Source organism: Psammomys obesus, unplaced genomic scaffold (genome assembly GCF_907164565.1).
Source record: "Psammomys obesus unplaced genomic scaffold, mPsaObe1.curated_primary_1811, whole genome shotgun sequence".
Classification (NCBI taxonomy): domain Eukaryota; kingdom Metazoa; phylum Chordata; class Mammalia; order Rodentia; family Muridae; genus Psammomys; species Psammomys obesus.
The window spans coordinates 837821-851843 of record NW_026590341.1 but is presented as its reverse complement, the minus strand read 5'-3'; the positions used below and the strand labels follow the sequence as shown (position 1 = coordinate 851843).

At 48.7% G+C, this 14023-nt stretch overlaps 1 protein-coding gene across 1 annotated transcript in view; it reads right to left on the bottom strand.

Moving 5' to 3' along the window:
• Positions 1–14023, bottom strand: part of LOC129676506 (interferon-induced transmembrane protein 2-like) — a 40383-nt gene that overhangs the window by 22078 nt on the left and 4282 nt on the right. The gene's annotated exons all lie outside the window — the stretch shown is intronic.

The following is a 14023-nucleotide window of genomic DNA, read 5'->3' as shown; positions in this document are numbered from 1 at the left end:
CCTCTGTTTTCCTGTTGCATCTGGTCTTTAAGTGTTCCTGAGAAAGGCTTGTCTTAACACTGAGGCTCCAGCATTTTCCCTGTGCTCTGATGCTTCCGTGGTCTCAGCTTTCACGTTCAGATCCTGATGTCTCTCTTGTGCATGGTCTGAGCTTACGTTGTCTTTCCCCAGGGCCCTGCAGCTGCTCCAGCACCACACACTGAAGCGTCTACACCCACCTCCCACACTGCAAGACTCCCGAGTTTGGTTCAAATCTGGAGTTACTATGTTCTCTGTCCCCACACGTCTGTGTTTGTGCAGAGGGCACAGCCAGCTGGGCTCCTTTCGTGGCCTCCTGCTTGGCATTGTGTCTTTAATTGTGTCCCTGGGATTATTCAGTACAGGCCCAACCTGTGGGCCAGCCTGAGCTGCCTGTGCCTTTCCGTGGTCTCACTCCACTTCTTGGATCCGGGAGCTGCTTCTGAGGATCCCGTCGGGCTTCACTGACCCATCTGTCCAGAGGCCCAGTGTCCAGGGCTGGCCAGTCTGTGGGCAGCAAAGCTCCACTCTGCTTCTTCCACCGGCCCTGTGGAGAGAAGGGTGGGAGGGAGCACCTTCCTCCAGCCCTCCCACTCAAAGCTCGGCAGTCGGCCCCAGTGAGATAAATGGTTCTGACAGCTAGCTCTCCAGAGGGAGGAATGGGTTCTTCCCCCACTCTGGACTGATCCTTCCTGGGCCCTCTTTTCCTTCATAGATGCCAGGACCTGAGGAACTCTGGCTTTTCTCCTGAGAGGTCCCTTACAAACTGTGTTTGAAAACTTAGTGACATTAAACGTATCTTCATCCAAGTCACTCTTTAACCTTTTCAAAAATGACTTTGGAGCTATTCATCTAGCCAGAGGGTCTCCAGCCCCATCCTTCAGGCAAAGACTAAAAAGCCTGTGGTCAGGGCAACCTTGGTTGAGGCAGGACACATAAAACACTGAGAAAGCTTTTTAAATAAAACAAACAGAAACTCTGTTTTCCTGACTTAAGCAAGAGTCTCATGGTGACGCAGGCTTGCAGGCTGCAGTTCAGACTTGCTGCCAAGAAAACAGCTCTAGGGCCAGGCCCTGCTGGTCGTAGCTCCACAGAGCAGGAAACCATCTCCTCTGTGCACATACCAATGAGTCCATCTTGCCAGGGCCAGTGCCAGGCCTAGAGAAGCCTGAAAATCATGAGCCTCAGCAACAAGTCCAAGTGGTAATCAGTAGCAAGAGTGGGACACTTTGTTTTTCTTGACCAGTCTTTATTGTCACATGTTTGGACTATTTCTCCATTACAATCTATTTTGGATTTGTCCTTAAGAATTAGAGTTCAATGCCAGGCATAGTGGCAAACGCCTGTAATCCCAGGCAGAGGCAGGCAGGTCTCTGTGAGCTCAAGGCCAGCCTGGTCTACAGAGTGAGTTCTAAGACAGTCAGGGCTACACAGAGAAACCCTGTCTCAAAAAAACAAACAAACAAACAAAAGAAATTAGAATCCAAGCTGTTATTGTTTAAAAACAATACACACAACAGATACTATATGAAAGAGTTTATTGGATGGAGATGGAGAGAGGGAGGCAAGGGGAGAGAGAGAGAACCAGGTATGGTGGTTCAGGCCTGTATTCCTAGCAAGATGATTATAAGCTGAAGGCTAGTATGAGCTACAAAGCAAGACTGTACCTCAAATATAAATAAATAATTGTATTTGGGTTTGGCTTACTTAAGGTGTTCTTGCATTAAAACTTCTCCTTGGGACACTTATGGATATGAGGCTGTGCCCTTCTGTAAGGCACTCCATACTGAGTGGAACAGTGAATTTCAGTCTGTGCTTTGCCCTAAGAGACTACATTTTACAAAGCGGCATTAGACTTCACTGGATACAGATCAGTATTAGGAGTTAAGGGTTATATATATAATAAAGGCTGGGCATGGTGGCACACGCCTTTGATCCCGGCACTCAGGCTGCAGAGGCAGATGGATCTCTGGGAGTTAGAGGCCAGCCTAGTCTACTAATGAATTGCATGACAGCCATGGCTATACGGTGACGCCCTGACTATAAACAAACAAACAAATTGGAACAAAGGAACTTATGAGCATTGTGAGCATACTGTCAAGAGAAATCTGGACTACTTTAAATTACAATAAAACCAACTAACATAGTTTGTGAGCTTATTTTTATTCCATTAAACTCTGACATGGAAAAACACAATCATGACCATATTTCTGATATGATGTGCTTATTTTGGATCTTAGGAAAGGATTTATATTCAAACTTGAACACTTCAATTGCTGTCATTGCGTGCCATACAGATTTAAGCTAATGAATGAGCTATATTGTTTTCATGTTGAGATCTTAGCGGGCCAACACTCCCCACGTCCATTCCACTCAACACCTGACCTGGGCAGCCCCAGGGTCCTCTTGGGGCTACAGTCTGTTGAGGAGGAAGCTAAAGGAAGGCACACCCCAGCCTGGTGGGTAGGCGTTTGCAGTTTGGGCGAGTCAGCCCAAGGTCTAAACTGGTTAAAACAAAAGACTGAGCCTGGAATGGCAGATAAGGACAAATGGCAGCTGGGAGGACCTCATCAACTTTTGGTGACGGCAGGACAGTCCTTCATATCTGGAACAGTGTGGAGACAGTCATGCCCTGTGGTCCCTTAATCCCTACGTGGTCTCTTTGCTGGACATAAGAACACAGCTAGTTGTTTTCTTGTTTAACAAGAGAAAAACATACATTTTTAAATTAAATTTACACATCTTCAGGATGTTCACAAGAGGAAACTTTTTTTCCTGAGGTGTTTGGGGTCAGTGAAAGTTTTGTTTTGTTTTAGTAGAAGTGGGCTGGGCCTCAGATAGTTCAGCCAACATCAGGGAAGCTTCCTTTATGGCAATAGATGAGAACTAACACACAGAACCACAACTATAAAATGCAGAGAGTGAAAGATTTTGGAACACTTAGTCCTAAACGGGATGTTTTCATCAAACGCCAACCCTCCGGGCTCAGGAATCTGTGTGGAAGAGGAGACAGAAAGATTTAGGAGCCGGAGGGGATGGAAACAGGCTAGACACAACAGGACTGACGGACATATGATGAACTCACTGAGGCTGTGGCAACACGGGCAAGTCCCAGCGCCGAGAGGAGGGGAATGGGCAAGAGCGCCCAGCCCTCACCAAGAAGCTATCTCTCTCTGGTATCTGCTTTCAAATGAAAATTCAGTTGTCTCCAATGGAGTCCCACTGAATGGATATATTAACTTAAGGGTAGGTCCAAGCCTAGATGTATATGACCAACACAAAATGATAGTAGTAATAGACTTTGTCTCATATTGCTTTGTTTAGGTTTTTTTGTTTGTTTGTTTGTTTTGTTTTTGCCTATTGGTCTTTTGCTTGTATAATATGACATCTGAGTTTGTGTTTTTATGGGGGGTTGTTTTGTTTGGGGTTTTTTGTTTTGTTTTGTTTGTTTCAAGACAGGGTTTCTCTGTGTGTTCCTGGCTGTTGGCTGTCCTGAACTCACTTTGTAGACCAGGCTGGCTACAAAGACTCAGAGATCCATCTGTCTCTCCCTCCCAGAGTGGTAGGATTACAGGCATGGCACCTGTTTGTTTTCTAAAGTGAGAGAGAAAGAATGTGGAGTTGGATGGGTGGGGAAGATTTGGGGGGATTTGGGGAAGAGTAAGCCAAGATTAGAATATATTCTAAGAATATGCTCTTACAATTTTTTTCAAAAAAAAATTCCAAAAATAAATAAATAAAATAAAAGTGTGTTGTCACCTGTTTAACCTGCTTAAACTCTTTAGCCCCTCCGCTGACACCTGCTTTCCTTCTTACCATAACTGTGGCTCCTCTGTTAACACCTGCTGTCGCCTTTAGGGGATCAGAAACCATTTTGCTTCCAAGTCTCCATTTTGATTATAAGGTGAAATTAAGTTTAAGTTCTCAGGCCCTGTGTGCCTGAGACCAGGATACAATTCAATAGTTCAACACTTGCTGCTTAGAATAAACCAACAGTTAAAGATAAATGTATGTTCTCTGAGACCACAACATCCTGCTGTGTTCCTTACTCCCAGAAAGCTTAAAAGCCCCCAAGAGCCTCCCTACCCTAAATCCCAGCCTATCAGCTTAAAGTGCTTTGTCTAGCCACCTAGATACAATACAATACACTTGGAACAAAATCGATTATGCTCAGCTAGTCAAAATGATGTAATGCTGCCCCCTCTTGCTTCCTAAACCTGGTTACCTGGTTACAGTTTTTCCGTATAAAAAACTTTGCATCAGAAGCAGACTGACATCACAGTCTGGTTCCTGAATCCAGGCCATGGCCCTAACCGGTCAGATTTTGTTCAGCATTCAAAAAACTTCCATCAGTCTGAGTCCAGTGTTCGAATTTCCAGCGTGTGGCTGTTGCTGATCCCAAGTGTCGTCACAGGATGGTTCTCTTCTACCAAGTGGATCATGGGGATCTGTCAGGCCCAAATGCCCTGATCTGGTGAGCCTTCCGGCCAGCCTACGAGAGAGACTGGAATAAAAAAACCAAAGTATGATGTGCTCACGAAGTTATTTTTATTCTTCAAAGGCAGAGCCCGGGATGACCTTAAACTTCTGGTCTTCCTGCCTCTACCTCCCAAACGCTGGAGGTAAATGTGAGTGTTGCCACACCCCCTTTGTGCTGTGTGATCACACCAATGGCTTGGTACGTCCTAGGCAAGCCTTTGAGAGAAGCAGTGTTAAGTCTGTGAAGGAAGACAGAGATGAACTCGCCCATGAGTAGGGTGGTAATTCTAGGGGTGGCATCCAGAGACGGGGGTAACGCCTGGTAATGGAAGATAAAGGTTGCTGTCACCTCAGCTTGGGTCAGCTCAGTTAGTTAACCAGCTTGGTTAGTTTAGTTAGCTTTCTGTTTCAGTGTGCAAGAAAGATATGGTTCCCAGGAGACTCTGTGGCTTCCTGCCTGTGAGGAAAGGCCAAACGGCCCTTTCTGAAGTTACAGGCCTGGAGAGTCCTGAGCCTGAAACAATTCTCACCCCAGCTCCCTTGCGGGAGCTACCACACCCCCAACTGCAAGGGCTTTCCGGTCTGATATGGACCCCACCCTACTCCTAACTGGGAGTCTGCCAGGTCCTCGGGAGCTGCCAGAAGACGAGAATCTTTGAGTCAGAGCCAAAAGATGTGGCTCCCCAAACCCCAAGAGGAGGAGGTCACTGGCCTACACTGTCACAGCCCAGATGGTTCCTTCAATTGCTGTGACCTTGACCTAAGGAACTCTGCCTGCTCCACAGATAAAACACCCCCCCCCCCCTTCACCTTAAAGCCTCCCTTTATGAAAAAGTCACTCCCCCCGCCCCGAATTAGGATCTGTACTGGCCTCACCAGGTCACTAAAATTTAGTGCTGTGTTAGGATACTGCTCAGGACAGAGAACCAGGCTCCGAGCGGCCCTTCCGAGGGTCACTGCTTTCCCTTCCTTGAAAGGCTACCCGCTACAAATGTTTCCTTGCCTCAGCAGGGAAATTGGTACGAGGGGAACTCTGGCGGCACCCCCCACCTGGGTTCCCCCAATTTCTACACTGTGCACTAGGACCAATGGCAGGAGATGGGTTTGGACAAACAGGACGGATTTTCTTCCCGAGGGTGAGGGTTGGAGGTCCGATGCCTCCGTACTCTGGGCCCTTCTTCGTTCTCTGTATAGTCAGAGCTACAGAGGCCCTCAACCCTAGATCTCACCCTAGATCGTTCTAGACCCCTTCCCGGCTCCCACGCTGCACTCCCCGACAGTTCCAGGCCTCTTTCTACCCCTCCCCATCTTCGGGAATCTCCCTCCCCTGGCCCCTCATCGATCACCAACCTCCCTTCTCCGGGATCTCCCTCCCCTGTACCCGCATTCCCTTGGTCCCCTTCCCAGCTCGCTCCACCCTGCAGGCACTGTCACTTCTCGGAAGAGAGGAGGCGGGAAGCTGGGAAGCAGCCAGTCTTCTGTCCTCCCACGTCCCCACATGCCTGGGTGCTGCACGACAGTTCCCCAGTCCCTCATCCACCCCGCCCTTATCCAAACAGGCTTGCTCCCCATGTGCCCCCTTCCTCCGTCTCCGTGTGTTCCCCACACATTCCCATGCACCCTTCCTTGACCTCCAGCCGGAATGCCCACAGACTCCCCGCCCCACGGACCCTGTCCCTTCCTGCTGCCTGGAGACTAGGGGCCTCTGTATTCGAGGATACTGTGGACATACCCTCCTGGTATTGTTCTTCAGGCGCCAAACATCAGAAAATGGGCCAATCAGTCTCAACACTGAGGACTTACTTCCTAGGCGCGGTTTGACGCAGACCCTGCACACGGGCGAGGCCCTGCGCACCCAAACGGCGGGTCTGCAGCGCCACCTGGCGACCATTCTAACAACATGGAACGCACGGGCAGGGGGCGGGGCGCGGGGGCGGGAGGTGGGGTGGAGTTGAAGGAGGAGCGACTGTCCCAGTAGCTGTTCCTTTCAATTCCGCAGGACCCCAGGCGCCCGCATTTCTTCCAGATGTCCGCTTTAGTTTTCTTCCCAAGTGTCGGGCATTCCTGGTTATAATGAAGCCATAAAGCCAGGCACAGTAATTGGAGGAAAGGTGGAATTGCGACATGAAGAGAGGTCTGGGTCCTGTTGGCCTCAGGGTCTGTACTGAGCATAGGGAAGGAGAGGATGCAGGTCGCAAAGGCAGTTTGATCACAAGTTCCCCCAAAAAAACATTTATCTCCAGGAAAAGATATCCACCTCCGTAACAGTTAGGGACGAAGCAGAGAAATGGGGCCAGTGGCAGGTTCCAGGACAAAAGGGGGCCCAAAGATAAGCCTGGAACGTCCCCAGACTCCATAAAGTCAAGAACTCAGAAAAACAAAGCTCATAAGGAAGGGTTAATGCCAAAGCAACACAGGAACCAGACAGAAGAGCCCTTTGTGATCAAAGCTGAACAATCTGAGCACCAAGATGAGCAACGGGGTTGTTGGAATACCCAAAAGTAGGAAGTTAGCATCCAGGAATCCAGCCTGTGTGACTAAATCGATGAATGGAAGCGAGGGTCAGGGCTCTCACGAAGAAACCTGCGCCAAGAACAGGTTCCACCTGGGGCTTCACACCTCTGTCCTCCCCTTTTCCCACAGCAGAGAAGAGGTGAGTGTCCTAAAGAGGCACAGCAAACACAGCTCTGCTGCACTCTGTCAGTATCAGCAGCCCCGAGCCACAGGGCAGAGCAGATTGACAGTGAGGACCCCGTAGGAGGTGACCCTATGGGGGGTCACTGCTTTTGGAGTCTTCCTTCCCAAGCCCTCAGCCTCAGTGTCCCATCCCCCTAAACCCCAGCCCCGAGGAAAACAGCAGGCAGCTGTAGGTGGAGGCAAAGCTCTTACACAAGCTGATCAGCCTTGCTTTAACCACCTGGGACATAGAGAGGCCTCTGTCATCACCTGAGGAGATGATGGCTCGGTGTTACGTAAGACCCTGAACAGCTATCTGGGGCAGAGGACACTGGGGGGGGAAATTATGAGGAAACTGAGGAAATGCCGAAGAGCCTGGACTTCGGTTAAAAATAGTGTGTCTGCCTGGGGAGATAGTACAGAGAGTTAAGAGCATGGGTTGCACAATCGCAAGGACCTGACCTCCTGGCCCTAAAAGCCAGCCAGTGTAAGCCTGTAGCCCGGGCACTGGGGGGATGGGAGGCAGAAACAAGACCACGGCTGGGGCTTGGCGGGCTAGCAAGACCCGCCAAAAAAACAGCAGCCTCCAGGTTCAGAAAGAGATCTTGTCTCAAGAGAAAAAAAGACGGAAATGATAGAGGAGGATACTTGATGGCTTCCCTGGCCCCTAAGTACACAAATACATGTACCCATACACACACACACAAACACATGCAGACACATATACCACGTGCAAACATCACACACACAGAGTAATGTATTGATATCACAGTAACAAATACCTCACAGAAAGACAAAATTGTGGCTTGAAACTCTGAATTGGTGTGTTTGGAATTTCTATAAATGTAAGTAATACTGTTTTTAAAAACTGTTATTATGTGTGTGTGGGGGCTTGATCTATGCATCCCAGGCTAGTCCTGCTGAAGTTACAAGTGAGAACTACACTTTGCCTTGATTTATTTACTTACTTTACTTACGTGGTTATTGAGGCCAGGTCTCACTATGTAACTCTGACTGGCCTGGAATTTACTCTGTAGACTAGGTTGGCTGTACTGGCTGGTTTTCTGGCAACTTGACACAAGCTAAAGTCATCAGAGAGAAAGGATCCTCAGTTGAGGAAGTGCCTCCAGCTGTAGAGCATTTTCTCAATTAGTGACCAGTGGGGGAGGGACCAGCCTATTGTGGGTGGTGCCATCCCTGGGCTGGTAGTTCTGGGTTCTACAAGAAAGCAGGCTGAGCAAGCCATGGGAAGCAGGCCAGTAAGCAGCACCCCTCCATGGCCTCTGCATCAGCTCCTGCCTCCTGGTTCCAGCCGCTTTAGTTCCTGTCCTGACTTCCTCCAATGATGAACCATGATTTGGACTCGAAAACCAAATAAACCCTTTCCTCCCCAACTTGCTTTTTGGTCAGGGTGACACTGGCCCTTGATTGCATGACTCCCGAGTTTGGAGATTAAAGGCATCCACCACCACACTCAGGTCTCTGTTATTTATTTATTTATTTATTTGGTTTGTTCCCCGCCCCCCCCCCCCCCGACAGGGTTTCTCTGTGTAGGCCTGGCTGTACTGAACTCACACTGTAGACTAGGCTGGCCTGGAACTCACAGAGATCTGCCTGCCTCTGCCTCCCAAGTACTGGGATTAAAGGTTTGTGCCAAACTGGCCCGGGTAACACAGACAAAGGAGGAGGAGAGCATGGGGCGGTGTGTGTGTGTCGGGGAAACTACTCACAGCAAAGAGGGGGCTGGAGTGAAAATGAAGTACGTAGGTAGAGTCTTACAAGCATGAGGACCTGAGTGTGGTCCCTTATAACCTCTATAGCCAAAGCTGATCATGCCAGCTCTCAGTTGGGGGGTGGCTACAATGCCACTTTCTTGGGTCATCCCAAATCAGGGTTCATCTGATACCAGCAGCCTCCACCATGCTGCCCAAGTTCGACCCCAAGAAGATCAAAGTCGTATACTTGAGGTGCACCGGAGGCGAGGTCGGTGACACATCTCCTTGGTACCCCACATCAGTCCCCAGGGTCCGTCTCCAACAAAAGTTGGCAATGACATTGCGAAGGCAACCAGTGACTGGGAAGGTTTGAGAATTACAGTGAAACTGACCATCCAGAACAGACAGGCCCAGACTGAGGTGGTGCCCTCTGCCTCTGCCTTGATCATCAGAGCTCTCAAGGAGCCACCAAGAGACAGAAAGAAGTAGAAGAACATTAAACACAGTGGAAATATCAAGGGGTGTGTGGGGTGTGTGTGTGTGTGTGGGTGTGTGTGTGTGTGGTGGAGGGGTCAAGACAGGGTTGCTCTGCATAGCCCTAGGTGTCCTGGAACTCTCTTTGTAGACCAAGCTAGACTCGAACACACAGAAGCAGGTCTGCTGCCTGCTTCTGCCTCCTGAGTGCTGGGATTAAAGGTGCACTCCACCAGTGACACCACACCCAGCTCTGGAAATATCACTTTTGATGAGACTGTCAGCATTCCCGGCAAATGGGACACTGGTCTTAGTCAGAGAGCTTTCTAAAACTATTAAGGAGATCCCAGGTACTGCACAGTCTGTGGGCTAAAACATGTATGGCTGCCCTCAGGATAGCAACAGTGGCACAGTGGAATGCCCAGCCAGTTAAGAAGCAACAAGAGAAAACATTTCAATAAAAGCCCAAATTTTTAAGATAATTTTTTTTTTAAAAAAAGCTGGGCATGCCACACCTATAATCCTAGCACCAGGGAAGTGGAGACGGGCAGATCCTGGGAATCAACGACCAGCCACTCTAGCCTTCTAAGGTGAGTGCCAGGTGGGTGAGAGACCATATCTCAAAAAACAAACAAGATGGATGGCACCTGAGGAATGACAGCTGAAGTTCTCCAGCCTCCGCACATGCATCCAAATGTGTAGGAACACACACACACACACACACACAATCACGATGACTGTGCCACAGACATCTCTGCTGTTAACTAGTTTTAAACAGTGTCCAAAGGAATAAAATAAGAAGCAGCTTACTAAAGTTTCACTCTATCCAGGCCTACTAGTGTTATATGATGAGACTTTGTCTCAAAAAAAAAAAAAAAAAAAAAAGAAAGAAAGAAAAAGAAAGAAAGAAAATAAGAGAAACTGAGACAAAGTACAGCACACAACTGTAACGTCAAAAGGAAGGAAGGCTGTGAGTTCAAGGGCAGCTCTGAAACTGCCCCTCAAATCTTAACCTAGTTTCTTTTGGTTTTTTGAGACAGGGTTTTTCTGTGTAGCCCTGGCTGTCCTGAAACTCACTCTGTAGACCAGGCTGACCTTGAACTCAGAGATCCGCCTGTCTCTGCCTCCTGACACAGACTACAAAGATGTGGGCTGCCACCACCCGGGCTAACCTGGTTTCTTAGAAAAGTATTCACTTGTAGAAATTCAGTAAGTAGAAACTTTCTGGTTGTCTTATACATTCATAACAAACTAGCAAAGAGTTCTGGCTTTAGTGATTAGGAACAGATCCCAAGAAGTTCAAGACCAGAGAAACAGGTGGACACACCCACAACTGTGGAGTCAATGAGTCAAATGTGGAGACTCATTGACCAAAGTGTAGTCCTGGGCAGTAGCAAGTCCAGTAGGCCTCCCCCGGTTTGAGTCAGAGGAGCGTGGACAAAACAGAAGTGACCTCATGTAAGCCGGAATGTACCTGGTTTATCTCAGGCTAGTATCAGTGACACTGAGCACACTCGGGCACAGCCAGCATAACAGCCAGCTGTAACATAGCACTAGCCCAATGGTTTTATCTGATTCTAGTTTGTCAGAAAATTTATAGGAAAAAGAAAAAAAGAAACCAGGGTTACCCAGGGCCTCATCCCTGCAGGCCAAGCTGGATCCATATAGAGAAAAACAAATGTACTTCTCACTGCTCTGGAAGCTAGAAGTCTGAGGTTGGGGCACAAGTCTGGCCAGGTTCAGGATCACACACTTCCTTCCTGGCTGCCCAGAGATTCCACACTGCTCTGTTCTTAGGGGCTGGGAACTGAGATCACTTTTGAGAGACTGGGACCCCTCATGATGTCACCTAACTCTCATTACCTCCCCCAAATAGCACTTCATACCATCACACTGGAGGTTAGGACCCCAGCCTATGAGGCGGGGCCTGTGCCTATAGCAAGGGCCAAGCAGACCATCACAAGAAAGAATGACCACTCTGCCCGTGTTAACCTGAGCCTGGGAAGGCAAAATGAGCAGAACTTCCAGGGACTTTGCCTCTGAACTGATGGATTCCTAGAAACCTAAATCCACCCATCAAAGGGCTCATGGAGGACAGGGTATTGTATTCATGGACTCTCACCCCACCCACTCTCAGAAGGGCTAGACGGTCCTGACTCGGGCTGCATGTCCTATGGCCCAGGGATAAAGGAAGAACCTCGTGTGGGCTCCCCAGGCCAGGCAGAAGCTGTGGAAATGCCTATACCTAGAAACCAGGAGAGTAAAGTCTGCTCCACCCTGGTGCATGGGTTAGCATCAAAGACTTGCTATGCCTCCACATCACCCCACACTTTACCTGTTTAGCCTATGTAGGAGACACTTCTCCTCCTCCTCCTTCTCCTCCTCCTCCTTTTTCTTCCTCTCCTTCTCCTTCTTCTCCTTCTCCTCCTCCTCCTTCCTCTCCTTCTCCTTCTCCTCCTCCTTCTTCCTCTCCTTCTCCTTCTCCTCCTTCTCTTTCTTTCTTCTTTGGCATTTCCACCTTGGCTGTCCTGAAACTCACTCCATACACAGGGTGGCCTCAAACTCACAGAGATCCACCTGCCTCTGCCTCCCTGAGTGTTGGGATTAAAGGTGTACGCACCACCACCGGCCGGCTGAAGACAGTGGTTCATGGAGAATGGAGGATTGTCATTGTAAATGTAATCAGACCACAGCTCTTGCAACTGTCTTTCCTGATTAATTTCACTGCTACAACACACTTATAACACATCTCTACCCCTACGCCAACAGCTGTACTGATATACAAGTGCCCTTTCTCAATACCCTCTTATAAAAGGATGAGGAGGAAGACATTAACAGACTGCTACACCTTCATGGTCCTCTTTTCCAGGACCAGTGCCCTAGCCCAGAACTGTCTCCTAGTCCAGAGGTACCTTCATCGCCTTTCCTTCCTATCACTGCTGGTGACACAATGGTGATTGCACTTGATGGGCAGAAAGCAGATGTTACCATCATAGAATTCATGTGCTGAAGAGTGGTCCCACAGAACATGGGACCCACTGTCTCTGGAATCCCAGGTGTGGTGGTTTGAATAAAAACAGTACCCATTGGCTCATATATTTAAATGCTTGGTCCACAGTTGGTGAAATTGTTTGGGAAGGATTAGGAGTCGTGGCTTTGTTGGAAGTATCAGTGGGAGTGGTTTTGAGGTTTCAAAAGCCTATGCAATTCCTATCTCTCTCTCTTTCTCTCTCTGTGTGTGTGTGTGTGTGTGTGTCTCCAATGTTCAGGACTAGATGTAAGCTCTTAGCTACTGTTCTGGCACCATGCCTGCCTGCCTGCCTGCCGCCACATTCCCCAATGTAATGATAATGGACTCCAATCCTCTAGAACCATGAGTCCCAATAAATACTCTTTTATAAGTTGCTTTGTTCATGCTGTGTCTTCACAGCAATAGAAAATAACTAAGATGCCAGTGTCCAGTTCATCCAGTCTCTTCAAGCATAAGAAAGCATGCCTAGTACAATCAGTCGCTGGTATTTGACAGACAGCCTTTACCTTCCTGCTAAAATTCCTTCCTAGGGAGAGATAATAAACATCTGTCCTTTCTCTTAAGGTCCCAGTGACAAGCCAAGGCACAATTCCTCCAAAGTTCACTCTAGAAAACCAACGATCGTATTGGGCTTCCTTACAGAGCGTAGGTGAGAGGTTATTTGCAAGGATGTGGATGTTCTTCCCCAACAGGCTACACCTGAAAAGCCTTACCCAGCAAAAATAGGAGCTTCCTGCAGCAGTATAGCTGAAGCTCCCCCCCACACACACACCTTACCTAGGTGTCCCCAACCTCTCTCCTCTCCTCAAGATCACATGCAATTAAGGCAGAGTTGCATACAATAAATGGTAGAGAGCAGTCGAATACTCAAGTGAGAGTCTCAAGACCCCCTCCATCGCTCTATGAGGAGGGGCACTGTCATTAAGCCCAAGTGGTATGATCTTTTGCAAGGGGCCCAGCTGAATTCACAGTCGCTTGGCTCAGACGTCAATCAGTCATGACAGCGTGCTTATGGAAACCCTTTAACTGAATAACCCAAAACAAGCGAAGGCTCTGCAGAGGCTGGAGGGATGGTTCAGCACTTACTAGCATTTACTACTCTTCCGCAGGCCCAGGATTGGTTCCCAGCATCCACCCTGGTGGCTCACAACCCTGTTAACTCCCCGTCTAACAGGCTGCAATACACACTTCTGACCCCAGAGGGCACTGTACACAAGTGGTACACACACATTCATGCAGCCAAACACTCACACGTTTAAAATAAAATAAAATAATAATAAAATAAAGCCTTTGTTGGGAGTCCGGGCCTCTACAGTAAGCCCAGGCTGTCAACGAAATGGCTCAGTAGGTCTGATGGGGACTCTGGCTAGCCCTCCGCATGATTACTGCATAGATTCAGGCAAAACGCTGGCCTCACCAGAAGAGAACTACCCTGGTTCCAACCAGCGCACTAGACACGGAGCCCGCTCAGCCACTGTTAGGACATCTGACCCATTAAACCCCAGGGTGGAACGCACGGTAGTGCCGCTCACTAACCAAGTGCAATACACAGTGCCGGCTTGAAGAAGCCCTGGAGGCCCAAGAAGGTGACTCCAGGAAAGACCATGCACAAGGGCTGTCACACCAGGAA